Genomic DNA, 13348 nt, shown 5'->3' with positions numbered 1-13348 from the left:
CAAACTCTGGGACCATCTGACACGACAGCAGTTATTCTCTGTCTTCGTAGAAGGCACTGACTCATACTGTTTAGGGCCCAGTGGGTTTTGCAGCAGCAGAGTAACTAGGTGGTGGTCACTTTCCACTTGTGGGACCACCTCCAGACTCGGGGAGCACTGGGCCAGGCACCTCAAAATAATAAAATAGTCAATGGTGCTCGCTCCCCTCCCCACCCAAAATGTCAACTCTGCCAGGTGGTCATTGTCCACTGAGCCATTTAAAACAAATAAATTTAAGCCATAGGTCATTTGGGCCAAACAATATCCACCCAAATTTGATATGATGTCCTTACAGAGGGAAATGTATGGAAGCACATACTATTCCCAAATAGGGGGACTTCTCTTATATTGGGCATAAAGTAATTCATCACTGGGGCCCATTCTTGCTTTAAAGTTGCCTCCCAGAATTATACTTGCAATGGGAAATTCCTCTGTGAAGGCAACAATGTACCCTTCCAGCTTTCCCCAAATTTCCTTAGTTTCCTGGGCCCTGTGTTTCAGGGGGAGATATACGTTGACTATCAGCACTGCAGTCTGATTATGAGCAACTTCCACAGCCAGTGCTATGTTATCCAAACAAGAAACCTATTTTGATGATGCCCGTAACTTAGTTGAGATAAAAGTCCTGAGGCCCCCACCAAGTCTGCCCTTTTTCTTATTCGTAACGGCCTGTAGGGAAAATACACAAAATCTATTAAGTACCAAATCACAGAGTGCCCAGGTTTCTTGCATCAGTATGATGTCAAATCTGTCCAAAAGGCTCAAACATGAGGGGTCCTTGGATCTAGATTCCCATCCCCCCGCATTCCATGACACTAGAGCAAGCCCATGCTGATCTGCCTCCCTTCAATGGCTGAATGGAGCCTCTCTACCCCCTCTCTTAGGGGGAGTTTCCGGTGGGTTAAATACCTCTGCAAGGTGTACCAAAAGTGGGAGGGTTTATCTTAATTCCAGCTCGTGTTGCAAGTCAGCCTCCTTCTGGCCCTGTACGGAAGGCATATCACCACTAGTCATAACTGGTGTGGAGGAAAAAAAGTCTGCCTTATTATCCGTCAGCTCCTCAGACTGTCTCCGGATAGGCTGGTTACTTATATCAGTTGGATCTTCTATAATCAAAGAGATGCTAAATACCAAAGGGTTCAGCTCATCGATCATAATCCCCTCTGTAAACTGCATGAACAGGGAGTTAACTGAGTGAGATTCCATGGGCAAAAATAATTCAGACACATTAGGTTCTGTCTCAGCATGTTTACGGTGCCCTTGTTCACCCAGCTGCTGTCTTTTCCTGGAAGGTTTTAAAATTAAAGGCTCCAATATGGTGTTGGCAAAACAGCAATTAGGGAATATCTCAAAACCTTCAATCCAGGATTTTCTTTGGAAAATCCTATTCGGGATCCAGGAAGAATAAAAATCCAACATAAACCTAATTTGGAAATGGTTAGATGGTAGCCTCTCAAATCGTTTGAGGTCTACATCTCTCAGACTACAATTCAAGAGCTGACTTAGTGAGCATCTAATAGCATAGAAATTGTACCACTTGTTGTAGTTTACCATATTCAAGTATACTACAAGATAAATACGGTGTGGTTGTAATATTCTATTAACTGTACTTCTTCCTCCTGGAATCACATGGGAGTTGTGGTAGGTCTGAGAAGTGCCACAGCCGTGCTTCTTCTCCCCAATGATATTATCAAACCTCCCCATCTTAGTCTGCCCTTTAGACAGATCATGCAGAAGAGTCTTAACGATGTCCAATTTCCTCTCTAGTAATGAGAGTCTATCAAACACAGTTCTAAGCGTTTCAGCTACCAGCCGACAAGATGAAAGTTCTGTAGGCTGCTAAAGCTGAGGCTTTTTGGTTATCTTAGTTTTTGTGGCTGATAGTTTACCCATCCCCTCATCGCTGTTAGAGTTCTGGGAGTTATGGGAAGTTGCTTGGAGAGATCTCCGTTCCCTCCCTTTAACATTAGATGCAGGCTGCTCTGTTGAAGTCAGTAAGCCGTTCCCTAAGCATAACAGCTTCTGGGAGGCTCCGTTTCTCTTCATAGTATGCCTAAGCTGTATAAGGTCTTGCTCTGGTGCACCTGAGATTTGCGTGAGTAATTAGTAAGTTAGTAGATAGGGAGCATGAATCCAAAGAACTCACAGTATCCGAAGTTGGCAAGTAATGACAAATTGAAGCTTGCTTTGAAACTTGCTTTGCATGCTTATTGGGCTCCGTGGTCGAATTACATGGGCTGTTTCTTGACCGCTTTCTTCCCATTGTAGCCAGATGAAGTCTAACTCAAACTGAGTAAGCAAACATAGAAAGCAGATGGGAGCTTCAGACTTGTAACTCAAACTCCAAGTGCCGACCTTGAAATACCTTGCTGACAGGTTCAATGTTAGCAGTAAAAAAGAACGAAGGACAATGGAGAGAAAAAACAAAGCCTCAAAAGATTAAAACAAGAAAAATAACAGAATTAAAAACAAGGCTCAGAGGAGCTTGGAAGGACGCTGCTCTCCCTTCAGCAACCAAAACCGCAAGTCCCTTTAAAATATATATATATTTTTAAACATCAGAAGAGTCTTATAAGTGGCTTGTTTCATGGCAGAAATTTACAAAAATGTCTGGAACTGAAACCCAGCGCCTTAGACCATCATTCCACCCATATATGGAGGAATTTGCCCTTTGTCTTCATAAAAAAGGGTAAAGCACCCCCACTTCCTGCCTCAGCCTTTAGATCACCTGGAATGACTTGGCACAGGACTTTGGTATTGAGCACAGATGTAGGGCAGGGTGGGAGGGCTACACATTTTTAATTTAAAGTAGATTGGACAAATTGCTGTTTTTTGATATTGTCTGAATTTAAAACCACCAAAAAAGTCCTATAAGTGGCTTGTTCCATGGTAGAAAATTACAAAAACTTCTGGAACATACATAGATACATATATAAATTCACTATGCTCAAGTTGGTTTGCAATCCAGAAGGTCTGAGTGAGAACTGTGAAGCAAGGGGCATGTGCTGTGCTTTTATTTTTATCTTTTTCCTTACAAATGCACTATATGTCCACGCTGGTAGAATATGTCCATGAACATGTCCAAAAGCCTCACTCAGTTACTCACACTATTTAAACTATATGTCATCAATCAGTATGATTCTGTAACCATATGAAATGTTAAAGAGCACATTCTGATTCACCTCCAGCCCCGCACCGCCCTAGGGACGGCCCTGCCTGCAGTGTCCTGTGCAGAAAGTCTGTTCTTAGAGAACTATGCTGGAACTGCACCAAAAGTGAAAAAATAGCACACACATGAAAACAAAAAACTTTTTTTTTTTTAGAAGAGCTTACAACCGACAGGATCTTTGTTTGGAACAAGTCAGCTTTAAACTGCTGCCAAGTCATAGAAATCACAGTCTTAGAATAATAGAATTTTAGAGCTGGAGGGGAATTTGTAGGTCTCCTAGTCCAACAAATCAGATGAGGAAACCAACCATTTGCTCAGTGCAGGAATACAACTAAGTTCACTCAGTGGTTCACTGTAGCTACTTAAAAGCACTCGACAATAGATCATCACTGCCTCCTAGACAAGGCCCACACAAAGAGGCCCTGCCTACGTCTGCTTTGTCTTCATTACCACAGCCTTCTGGCTGAGGGTGGGATGAGCACCCTCCACCAAAGCTAGCTCAAGTGGCTAGGAGCAAGGAGAGTGCTTGCAGTTGGCACAGTCTACCTCAGCCCACTTTCCTGCGGACTCTGCAATACTACTGGTCTTCATCTTGAAACTTGGCTTACCACTGCTGCTTCTCCCCAGCTGACACCTTCAAGAGAGAAAGCACAAGTCTATAGTAGATGGTGTGCACGAGCAATAATTTGAGATCCCAGTTGCCACAGCAGAAGTGCACCTTGACTAAAACCACTGGATGGGTGAGGGTGCAGAAGAAGAGTTGGGAGTGCAAGGCAAGGCTGAGTACAGGGAATGAAGCCCAGGTCTCAAGAGTACCTGTGGAGGCCCAATTCCACATGTTACTCATCTTTCCCCATGCAGGCACACACCTCCAGCAGTGCCACCATTACCACTGGCCAGGGTCACGGAAGTGCATCCCAGTTTGCAACCCTGCCCGGTTTGCCAGTCTGGGCAGCATTTTACATTCAGCTTGTTGCAATTATCAATGTCCGGCTCAAGCTCCCAACTACTTCATCTCCAAGTCATGGCAGAGCTACACAGTCATGGTCTACAACTTAAGGCAGACAAGCTCCTTCAATGGAAGAAGGAAAGGACGAAGGGACCAGAAAAGAAGGTGGGGGAGAAGTGTATGAGGGAGATTCCAGTTAATGAACCTTTCTCAAAGATGATGCCTCTATCCCGAAAACCCTGACAGGCTGTGAAAAAGGCCAATTCCATGCTAGGGATCATTAGGAAGGGGATTGAAAATAAAACGGCTAATATTATAATGCCCTCCTGCAAGACTATAGTGCGGCCACACCTGGAGTACTGCATACAATTCTGGTCACCACATCTAAAGGAGGACATTGCAGAACTGGAAAAGGTGCAGAAGAGGGCAACCAAGATGATCAGGGACCTAGAGCACCTTCCTTATGAGGCAAGACTACAACACCTGGGGCTATTTAGTTTAGAAAAAAGACGACTGCAGGGAGACATGATAGAGTTCTATAAAATCAAGCATAGAGTGGAGAAAGTGGATAGAGAGAAATTCTTCTCCCTCTGACATAACACTAGAACCAGGGGTCATCCCATGAAATTGATTGCCAGGAAATTTAGGACCAGAAAATAGAGATATTTTTTCACACAATGCATAAGCACTTGTGGAATTCCCTGCCCCAAGATGCGATGACAGCGAACAACCTGGATGGCTTTAAGAAGGGTTTGGATAACTTCATGGAGGAGAGGTCTATCAACGGCTACTAGTCAGAGGGCTATAGGCCACCTCCAGCCTCAAAGGCAGGATGCTTCTGAGTACCAGTTGTGGGGGAGTAACAGCAGGAGAGAGGGCATGCCCTCAACTCCTGCCTGTGGGCTTCCAGTGGCATCTGGTGGGCCACTGTGTGAAACAGGATGCTGGACTAGATGGGCCTTGGGCCTGATCCAGTAGAGCTGTTCTTATGGGCTGATCAGTAGGAACAGAGGAAGCTGTCATATAATGAGTCAGACCATTGGCCTAACTAGCTCAGTATTGTCTTCACAGCGGATCCTCCAAGGTTGCAGACAGGAATCTCTCTCAGCCCTATTTTGGAGAAGCCAGGGAGGGAACTTAAAACCTTCTGCTCTTCCCAGAGCAGCTCTATCCCCTAAGGGGAATATCTTACAGTGCTCACACTTCTAGTCTCCATTCACATGCAACCAAGGCAGACCCTGCTTAGCTAAGTCATGCTTCCTACCACAAGACCAGCTCTCCTACTTAGGCGTTCGATGATCCTTCCTAGGTACTGCTTACCTTGTCTCCAAATGTCTGCGTCTACAGCACTCACTTCAGACTGTGTCATCTCCAACCCTGATATGGAAACTGTGTTGCACACCCATATAGATGGACTCCTTTTTAAAATGTGGGCCCCAGAATCGAACAAGATAGAGTGGAATTACTACTTATTGTGATTTGGACACTATGCTTCTGCTAATGCAACCTAAGATTGCATTAGCTTTTTTAGCAGCTGCATCACAGTGCTGGCTCATTTTCAACTTGTCAACTAAGACACAATGATCCCTTTCATATTTATTGCTGCCAAACCAGGTCCCCACCATCCCGTAGTGTATTTGATTCCACCTCCACCCCAAATACAAGACTTTATATTTGTCTCTGATGAACTTCATCTCACTGGTCTGGGGCCAATATTCAAGCCTGTCCTAGGGATGTGCACGAACAGTTCGTGCATTACCCAGGGCGGTGGGTGCCTTTAAAATAGCAGGTAAGGAGCTCCTTACCTGCTTGCCCGTGCCCCACCACTTTTCCCTGGCCTGCCCTTGGTTTTTCAAGAGATGTGTGGGGCTTCAGCACTGCTTCCTGCAGTCCCGATCAGAGTTGGCATGCACATGGCCAGGGGGCACGTGTGCTAGCCATTTGCATGGCAAGCTGACCACACAAATGGCTGATACACATGCACCCCGGCCATGTGTGTGCCAAAGCCAATCAGGGCTGCAGGAAGCAGAACTACAGCCCCACACATCTCTTGAAAAACCGAGGGCTGGCTATGGTGGGGCACGGGCAAGATGATAAGGAGCTCCTTATCTGCTCTTTTAAAGGCACCCCCCACTGACAGTCGAGCCAGTTCGACCCTGGCGTTCAAACCAGTTTGGTGCTTCCTTTTGGAAGCACCAAACTGGCTTGTACACATCCCTAGCCTATTCAGAATGAATTGAATCTTAAGACTCTCTTTTAAGGCGTTAGCTATTCCCTCTCCGCTTCATGTCCCCTGCAAGTTTGACAATTATCCCCTCTACTCCCTCCTCTAAGTCATTTATGAAAATGATAGGGCCCAGGACAGAGCCCTGTGGTACTCAGTACCTCCCTTAAGGATAACATGGAACCATTAATGAGTACTTGCTAGGTATAGTAGTTCAATCAGCTTAGAATCCACCTAACAGCAGCCTCATCTAGCCCACATTTTACTCAACTGTCAACAATGAGATCCTAGGAGAATATCAAGTGCTTTGCCGAAATCAAGCCACAGAATGTCCAGATGCTGAGACCACCTATTAAGATGATACATAAATGTCTCCTTTAGCAGGATTATGCAGCTTAGTCAGAGAACCATTGTGTATCACATATAGGCAGTTACCACTGCAAACAATATGAAATTTCATAGCTAGAGTAGGATCTCCCGATCCCACTATGAGTTTTAAAAGCCCATTACATAATTCTGAACCTCATCTTTGTTTCTTGCAAGTGCACACTTTCGAGCTCCCCAATTCCCCTCCAAAACATTCTGATATATTTCCCCAGTGTACTCTAATGAGCAGCCACCTAATGGTGAAGCAGGGAAATGACTTGATTAGCAAGCCAAAGTGCCGGTTCGAATCCCTGCTGGTATGTTTCCCAGACTATGGGAAACACCTACACCGGGCAGCAGCAATAGAGGAAAGATGCTGAAATCTCATACTACGCAGGAGGAGGCAATGGTAAACCACTCCTGTAGTCTACCAAAGACAACCACAGGGCTTTGTGGTCGCCAGGAGTCGACACTGACTCGATGGCACACTTTAATGAGCAGCTCAAATTCTAGGTGAATTCTTACTGCCTTTAAAAAGCAAGCTATAGGTTGTCAGAAGTGTTAGGGGTGCTACCAAATAACCGTAAGGGTTTCCCCCATCAAAGCACATTTGTAAAATAATCAAACTAACTAGGCTAGGAAGAGCCATTTCATATAATACAAAGTGTTTGCTCTTCCCTTCCTGAATAAAGTGGTCTTGAAGAATATTCCCTCCCTCAATATAGATGTGCCATTGTGATGTATCATCATCATCATCATCTATAAAACCTTAACCAGACTGAAATTCATACACCCATTAGCAACAGACTATATGCACATTTAAGATTTGTAGTGTACATCAAGATTTGTTGTACAAAGTGGAGTGATCTTCTGTTTCAGTTAAGATGAATTTCACTTTAGATTGAAGGGGGGAGGAAGGAAGTAGTTGTAGGCCTCTATTAAGAGTCTGAACAATATCCATCTGGAGTTAGCACTTACCAACTTATATCGGGCTGCACCTCATATGAAACATTACAGCACTGGTAAAGACTTGTGGAAGCAGCAAGAGAAAAAGTGTTTCAGGGAAGCAAGAAAAAAAAGGAGTCACTGCAGGAGTACTAGGTACAATTAACAGGTACTAAAAGCAGCTTGACTCGCCATCAAAAGGTGCAGTAAGAAGCTGCAGAAACATGCCTTCATTTTTGGGGAACTACCCCCAAATTTCAGCTGGGACTATATAGACAACAAGGCTTCGAAGAACTCTCAGGACAAAAAACCTTAGAATTCTCAGTCGGGGACACAATGCAGCTGAAGCACAGGAAGGACAGAGAGCTTTCAAAACTGCAAAATATTGTACAAACATTGGGAGGTCAGTCTCAAACCAGGAACACACTTTTGCAGTCATTGAGTGTGTTCTGGGGGGAAAGAATGTAGGGAGTGTCTGATACACTTGTCTGCCCCCAAGCAAGTTCACAGTTATGAAAGGTGGAGTTCCGTCTTAGTCAGTCCCTACATCCAGTACAATAATACATACGTTCTTCCCAAGTTTTAGTAAAGTTTCTATTACATTCAGAGGTAAAGAAAACCCCCACTTCTTGGTTCGGATAGGACCAAGACCTTCCCATTGCAACATGATAGTTTTTAAAGGAAGTCCTTAATTACATTAAGGCAGTTTGCTCATCTGAAATATATAAAAGTAACATCTAAATGCACAAGAGCACTTATGCTAAGAGATTTAACCAATTTCTGTTTCTCCCCAACAATCCCTATTCAGTGCAATGGCATAAGGTGTGGGGTGGGGATACAAGCTAATAAATAAGAGTTTGACTCCTACAAAAGAGAAATCAGAAAGCACATTCTTGATAACAAGAGCATTTCCTCTCCCTTTTGTCTTGCAAAGAGAGCAGTCCCCCCCCCCCAGATTATACTGTATTGTTCCTCTAGACAGCAAAGTTACCCCAAGGTTTCACCCAAACTTGATTACTGATTGCAATTTAGAAGTTGTTATGGCCTCAGCATACCAGGGTGAAAAGACTATGAGGCTGTAGCAATTCTACAGAGAGATATTTTAGTTTCATGCATACTCTGCAAAATCATCAATAATAATTCCTAAAAGGACTCTCGGCTGCAGGAAAGGAACTTACTTTGTCCCTCAAAGCCTGTCCCTCATAACTTGAGCAAAAACCTTTCCTTCTTAGAAGCATCACACTATGCTTCATAAAACAAATCCACTTGGTTCTTTGATCACAGAAGCGGCCCCTGAAGCCACTACAGAGAAATGAATAAACATGACCTATTGTATATCTGGTTTTTCATTCAAAAAGAAAAGGCGATTCAACAATGTAACAGCTGAATTAGATAATTCCCAGGCTGCTTGGCTGGGAATAAGTTCTCCTTCCACTTTCCCAGCTCTGTAAGATTGAGCATTCAAGTAGCCAGGCAATAAGCTATTTATGGCAAAAGGGAACACTGGGCGTCACCTTCAGGGTGCCTTTAGGGACTTACATGCTGGTTTGCTTCCTTTCCTTTATCATGAGCATCTCCCATCTACCTGTTGGAAGGGGAACAGTATTAATTTATCTCCACCATGGAAGAGAGCCTGTGCAGTGGTCTAGGGGATACAGGCCTGTGTGCTTACATTTTTACAACCCTAGATGCCTTTCTGCAAATTACTATTTTTCAGTTTCAAATCCTTATCTATAAAATTAGAATGACAGACTATCTCACAGGGTTGTTGTGAGAACACACTATTAAACTGAGCCATTAATAACTATTTTATGTAGCATTTGTAACAAAAAACTGTTCCCTACACAGGAACAGACCCCACATGCTACATGGCATACAAACAGCTCTGGTATGGTCATGTCTTTAAGAGCTTCTTTTAAAGATTTAGCCCACCTAATCTGACAGGCTGGCCTACTATAAAGACTGGAGAAGTGCATCTCTTGCATTCCCCCCTTAGAGCCTTGGTTTCTTAGTACCAAATGGCTGTTAGCCAGGGGATATGAACAGTGAATCTTTCAGCAGGTGCTTAACGCAACATAACTGTCCAAGGAGAGGGCCTAGTCACCTCCATCTTCTGCCCCCAGAGACACAGCCAGTTATACCTTGCCTGCAGAGGAAAAGTGCAGGCTGCTTTAATATCCCCATGTGCTTGCTGACAACCTCCCACTCCACAGCACCAACAACCTCTCCTTAAGGTGGCACAGGCCATCAGCTTTTGACACTTCCAATGTCATTGCTCAAATAAACTAAACACTGTCGCCGTGCTTGCATGTTCCCAAACCAGATCACTGGTTGCATCCTACAAGGTTTTGCTTTGGGCCAGTGACCTAGGCCATCCATCATGGGGGACAAGAGAGCACAGAGGTACCCTGCTGCTTTCTAGCCACCCGCTCCAGTCCACCTTAAAAAGGGCCTGGAGTTACTAACTTTGCGACTAGATCTTGGTGTTTGTACACAGCAGAAAATGTGCAGGACTTTAAAGGTGCAGTGACGCCCCCCCCCCGTTTCAGCTTTGCATGGGGGGTGGGGCGGATGCGAGCGAGGGGGTTCAGGCGCGGGGGGCTGGGATCAGGCAAGGTTAAGCCAAGGGAAAAACCATGGGGCAAAGGTTAGCCAAGGGAAAAACCGGCGCCCTTCTGGCTGGCGAGCCCGCTTGGGTGCAGCAGCCGCTCGCGCGCGCAGACGAAGCAGCAAATGACCGATGATGTGTCGTGTGTGGCTGCTCCAACCGCAGGCCGCTCTCTCCGCTCCGGGCTGGAGGGGCGGGTGGGCGCGGTGGGAACCACTCAGCATTTCCCAGAAGCAGGCGGCATAACTGAGACTGCGAGGCCTGGATAATGGAGACTAGGCTTGGGGAGGAGAGCAGCACGCGGGAGGATTTGGGAGAACCTGCCGCGGCGAGAATGCGGCAGCCGACAGAGAAATGGCACCACGCCGCACTGGGAGCGCCGGCGGCTCTTCCTCCTCCTCCTCCTCTCCGTGCACGCCTCGATGTTTGCAGGATCTGGGAGGCGGCCGGGGGAGGAGGAGAGAGAGCAGGACTCGATCGCTCGTGTCTCCACGAGAGCAGGACTGCGGGGGGGGGGGGGGCGCTTGGCCCAGGGGGTCCCCTCCCCGCGCCTGGGCGCCCCGCAGTCCAGAGTGAGCGCGCCCGCTCCCTCCCTTGGCGCCCACCCTCCCCGGAGACCAGCAAGGCCTCGGCCTCTCCCTGAAGCGGCGACTCATCCAGTCAGAGGCGGCGGGGGCGGACTACAGGATCTCTCGCTCTCTATTTCTCTCTCTCTGTTTTGCTTTTTGTCCACCACAAACCTGAGGCCTACCCATTAATTCCGCCTGGTCCTTAAGAAGCCCTCGGCCTGGAGCGGAGGCGAGGCGAGAGGGAGGGAAGGAAGGAGGAGGGAGGAGAGGCTTGGCGGGCGAGGGGCGGCGCCCGGCGCTGCAGCGCACCCCTGTCCGGTATTCCGGGCGGCGAGTCAGGCCGGCTCTGGCTCGCTCCTCCCCTCCGCCGCCCGCACACAACGGCAGCGCGGCACCTGCACCGCCTTCCTGCGCTGCCATAACACGGCCCGGGGCGTAAAGGGGGAACTCACTCACCCGGGCGCTTCTCGGCCGGTGATTGCTTCTTCCTCCCACACCTCCCCCTCCTCCCACACAACGGCAGCGCGGGAAGGAGACACGGGAACCGCGATGCCGTGACGCGACGGGGGGGAAGGGGGGGAAGAAATAGAATCCGCTTAGACCCCGGATGTCTCGCGAGAGCGAGATTCGACCGGCCACGTGGGGCGCCGCTATGTATATAGCCGGCGCGAGAGAGAGAACTAAGTGGAAGGAACGAAGATTCGGCTACATAGTGTGATACGTGCGCTTATTTAATGTTGCGCCTTTATTTGGCTACAAAAGACAGTTCCTGAGGAAAGCAACTGGGGTCTCTCACTAGGTGTTCCTTTTGCTTTTCTTTTTTAGCTGCAAAAGGTAGTTTGTCAAAGGGAGGAAGTTGGGGTCTCCGCCTTTTCGAGCTACAGGTAGTACTGTATTGTCGGGTACTGGGAACTGAAACTGGATTTTTTAGCGGCCCCCCACAAAGTTCGTTAAAGGAAATAAACTGGCGTGCTGGGGGTCTGAATCTGGGACCTCTTAACTTTTTGAGAAGGGGTACAAGGAACTGGGTTTGGATTTGGGGTTTCTGCTCTTTTTTGCTACAAAAAGTAAAATGGGCCACTTCTTGAGAGGAAGCAGAAGAAGCAGTTTATCAAAGGGAGCAGACTGGGGGCTGTGAATCTGGAACCTCTTTACTGGGGGGACTACAAAAAGTAGTCAAACGAAACAAGCGGGTCTGTGAATTAATCTTTTTGGCTATGAAAACAAGTTAGAAGGGGACCAACTAGGGTGGTGGGGTCTTTGAATGAAGAATGAATGAAACCATTTTGGGGGGGGGGAGTATCTTTGAATCTTATCGCACTTTTTTGGACAGAAAAAGTAGTTCGTCAAGACCTTAGGATGAACAAGAAAAATCCATAACTTTGGATATTTCTATTGCTGGTCCCTTTTGTTTATTCCTCTAAGCAGAACTTTGAGTCTGCAAACCTTTCTTTCTTACTGTTGCATCCCACTCCAGGGATGCAGTGAACTACAGGCTGTGATCGAGGACCTCTGCCTTTTTGGGAGGGCTCAAAAAGCAGTTATCAAGGAACTCGGTTAATGTTTATTCCACCCTTCTCCCTAACCATAGAGAACAAATCTTCACCGCCGACCTTTTCCTTCTTCCTGGCATGCCGAATGCACCATGGAGAGCATTCACCATCACCCCAACCTTTTTTCTCCCCTACTCATCCCTTTATTTGATGTGGGGGGTGGCTTTTCTCTAGCTGCTGTTAACTCGTTCCGTTTTGAAAAGGCAGGGGGCAGGAAACTAAGCAGCAGGAAGTGGAAGTCCACACCTCCTGCTGCTTCTTTCCCCACCCCCAAGGTCAGGGAAACTAGCAATGTTTGCTAGGGTGAGGTAGCTAGGGCACCCCGATCACCTCCAGTCTGTTGCCCAAGGCAATGGTTTCATTGGAGAGCCAGCCCTGTAGAAACTTTCTCGTTGCCAAGACTTCCTGCAGTACCGGCCTGTTTTCTAGATCTCAGGGTGGGAGAGACCAGCAACGAAGCACGATTGTAAAGACAGCAAGCTGTTTCAGCCGTTGATGCCGACTCTTCTCTTCGGTATATACTCGCTTGACTAATGTATACGAAATACAGTATTTTTGCACCTGACCATTGTTTGTGTTATGCTCTTGACATTCTGTTCTGTCCATAAGCAGGCTATTAAAATTTTTGCAGACTACAAAAATTAAAACTTTTATGGGCTGAAATAATTCTTGGAAATAGCAGAGCCAGCATAGCGTAGTGGTTAAGAGTGTTGTACTTGGACCAAGACGACCCAGGTTCGACCATGAAACTCACTGGGTGACTCTGGGCCAGTCATGTATCTCTCAGCCTACTCTACCTCACAGGGTTGTTGTGAGGATAAACATAACCATGTACACTGCTTTGAGCTCCTCAGAAAAAGCAGGATATAAATGTAAAAATAAAATTATGCAAAGCTTATTAGCCCTTTCTTCTGTAGTCCCAAAGT

The 13348-nt window shown here is 46.6% G+C and overlaps 1 protein-coding gene across 9 annotated transcripts in view; it reads right to left on the bottom strand.

Moving 5' to 3' along the window:
* The window catches only part of QRICH1 (glutamine rich 1), a 60620-nt gene extending 49161 nt beyond the window's left edge, over nt 1-11459 (bottom strand). For 2 of the 9 annotated variants that reach the window (XM_053290739.1, XM_053290736.1), the window contains exons 1-2: nt 11052-11290; nt 9232-9277 (exon numbers count right to left, since the gene is read on the bottom strand). The gene's annotated coding sequence lies outside the window, so the exon portion shown is untranslated. Of the gene's footprint in view, nt 1-9231; nt 9278-11051; nt 11291-11325 lie in introns of those variants that run through there. The other 7 variants (XM_053290735.1, XM_053290734.1, XM_053290737.1 and 4 more) reach the window with 7 other exon arrangements.
* Nucleotides 11460-13348: the final 1889 nt, after the last annotated feature.

The sequence above is a fragment of the Hemicordylus capensis genome, chromosome 2 (assembly GCF_027244095.1).
Source record: "Hemicordylus capensis ecotype Gifberg chromosome 2, rHemCap1.1.pri, whole genome shotgun sequence".
In the NCBI taxonomy this organism is placed as follows: Eukaryota; Metazoa; Chordata; class Lepidosauria; order Squamata; family Cordylidae; genus Hemicordylus; species Hemicordylus capensis.
This window is presented reverse-complemented; position numbering and strand designations above follow the sequence as displayed.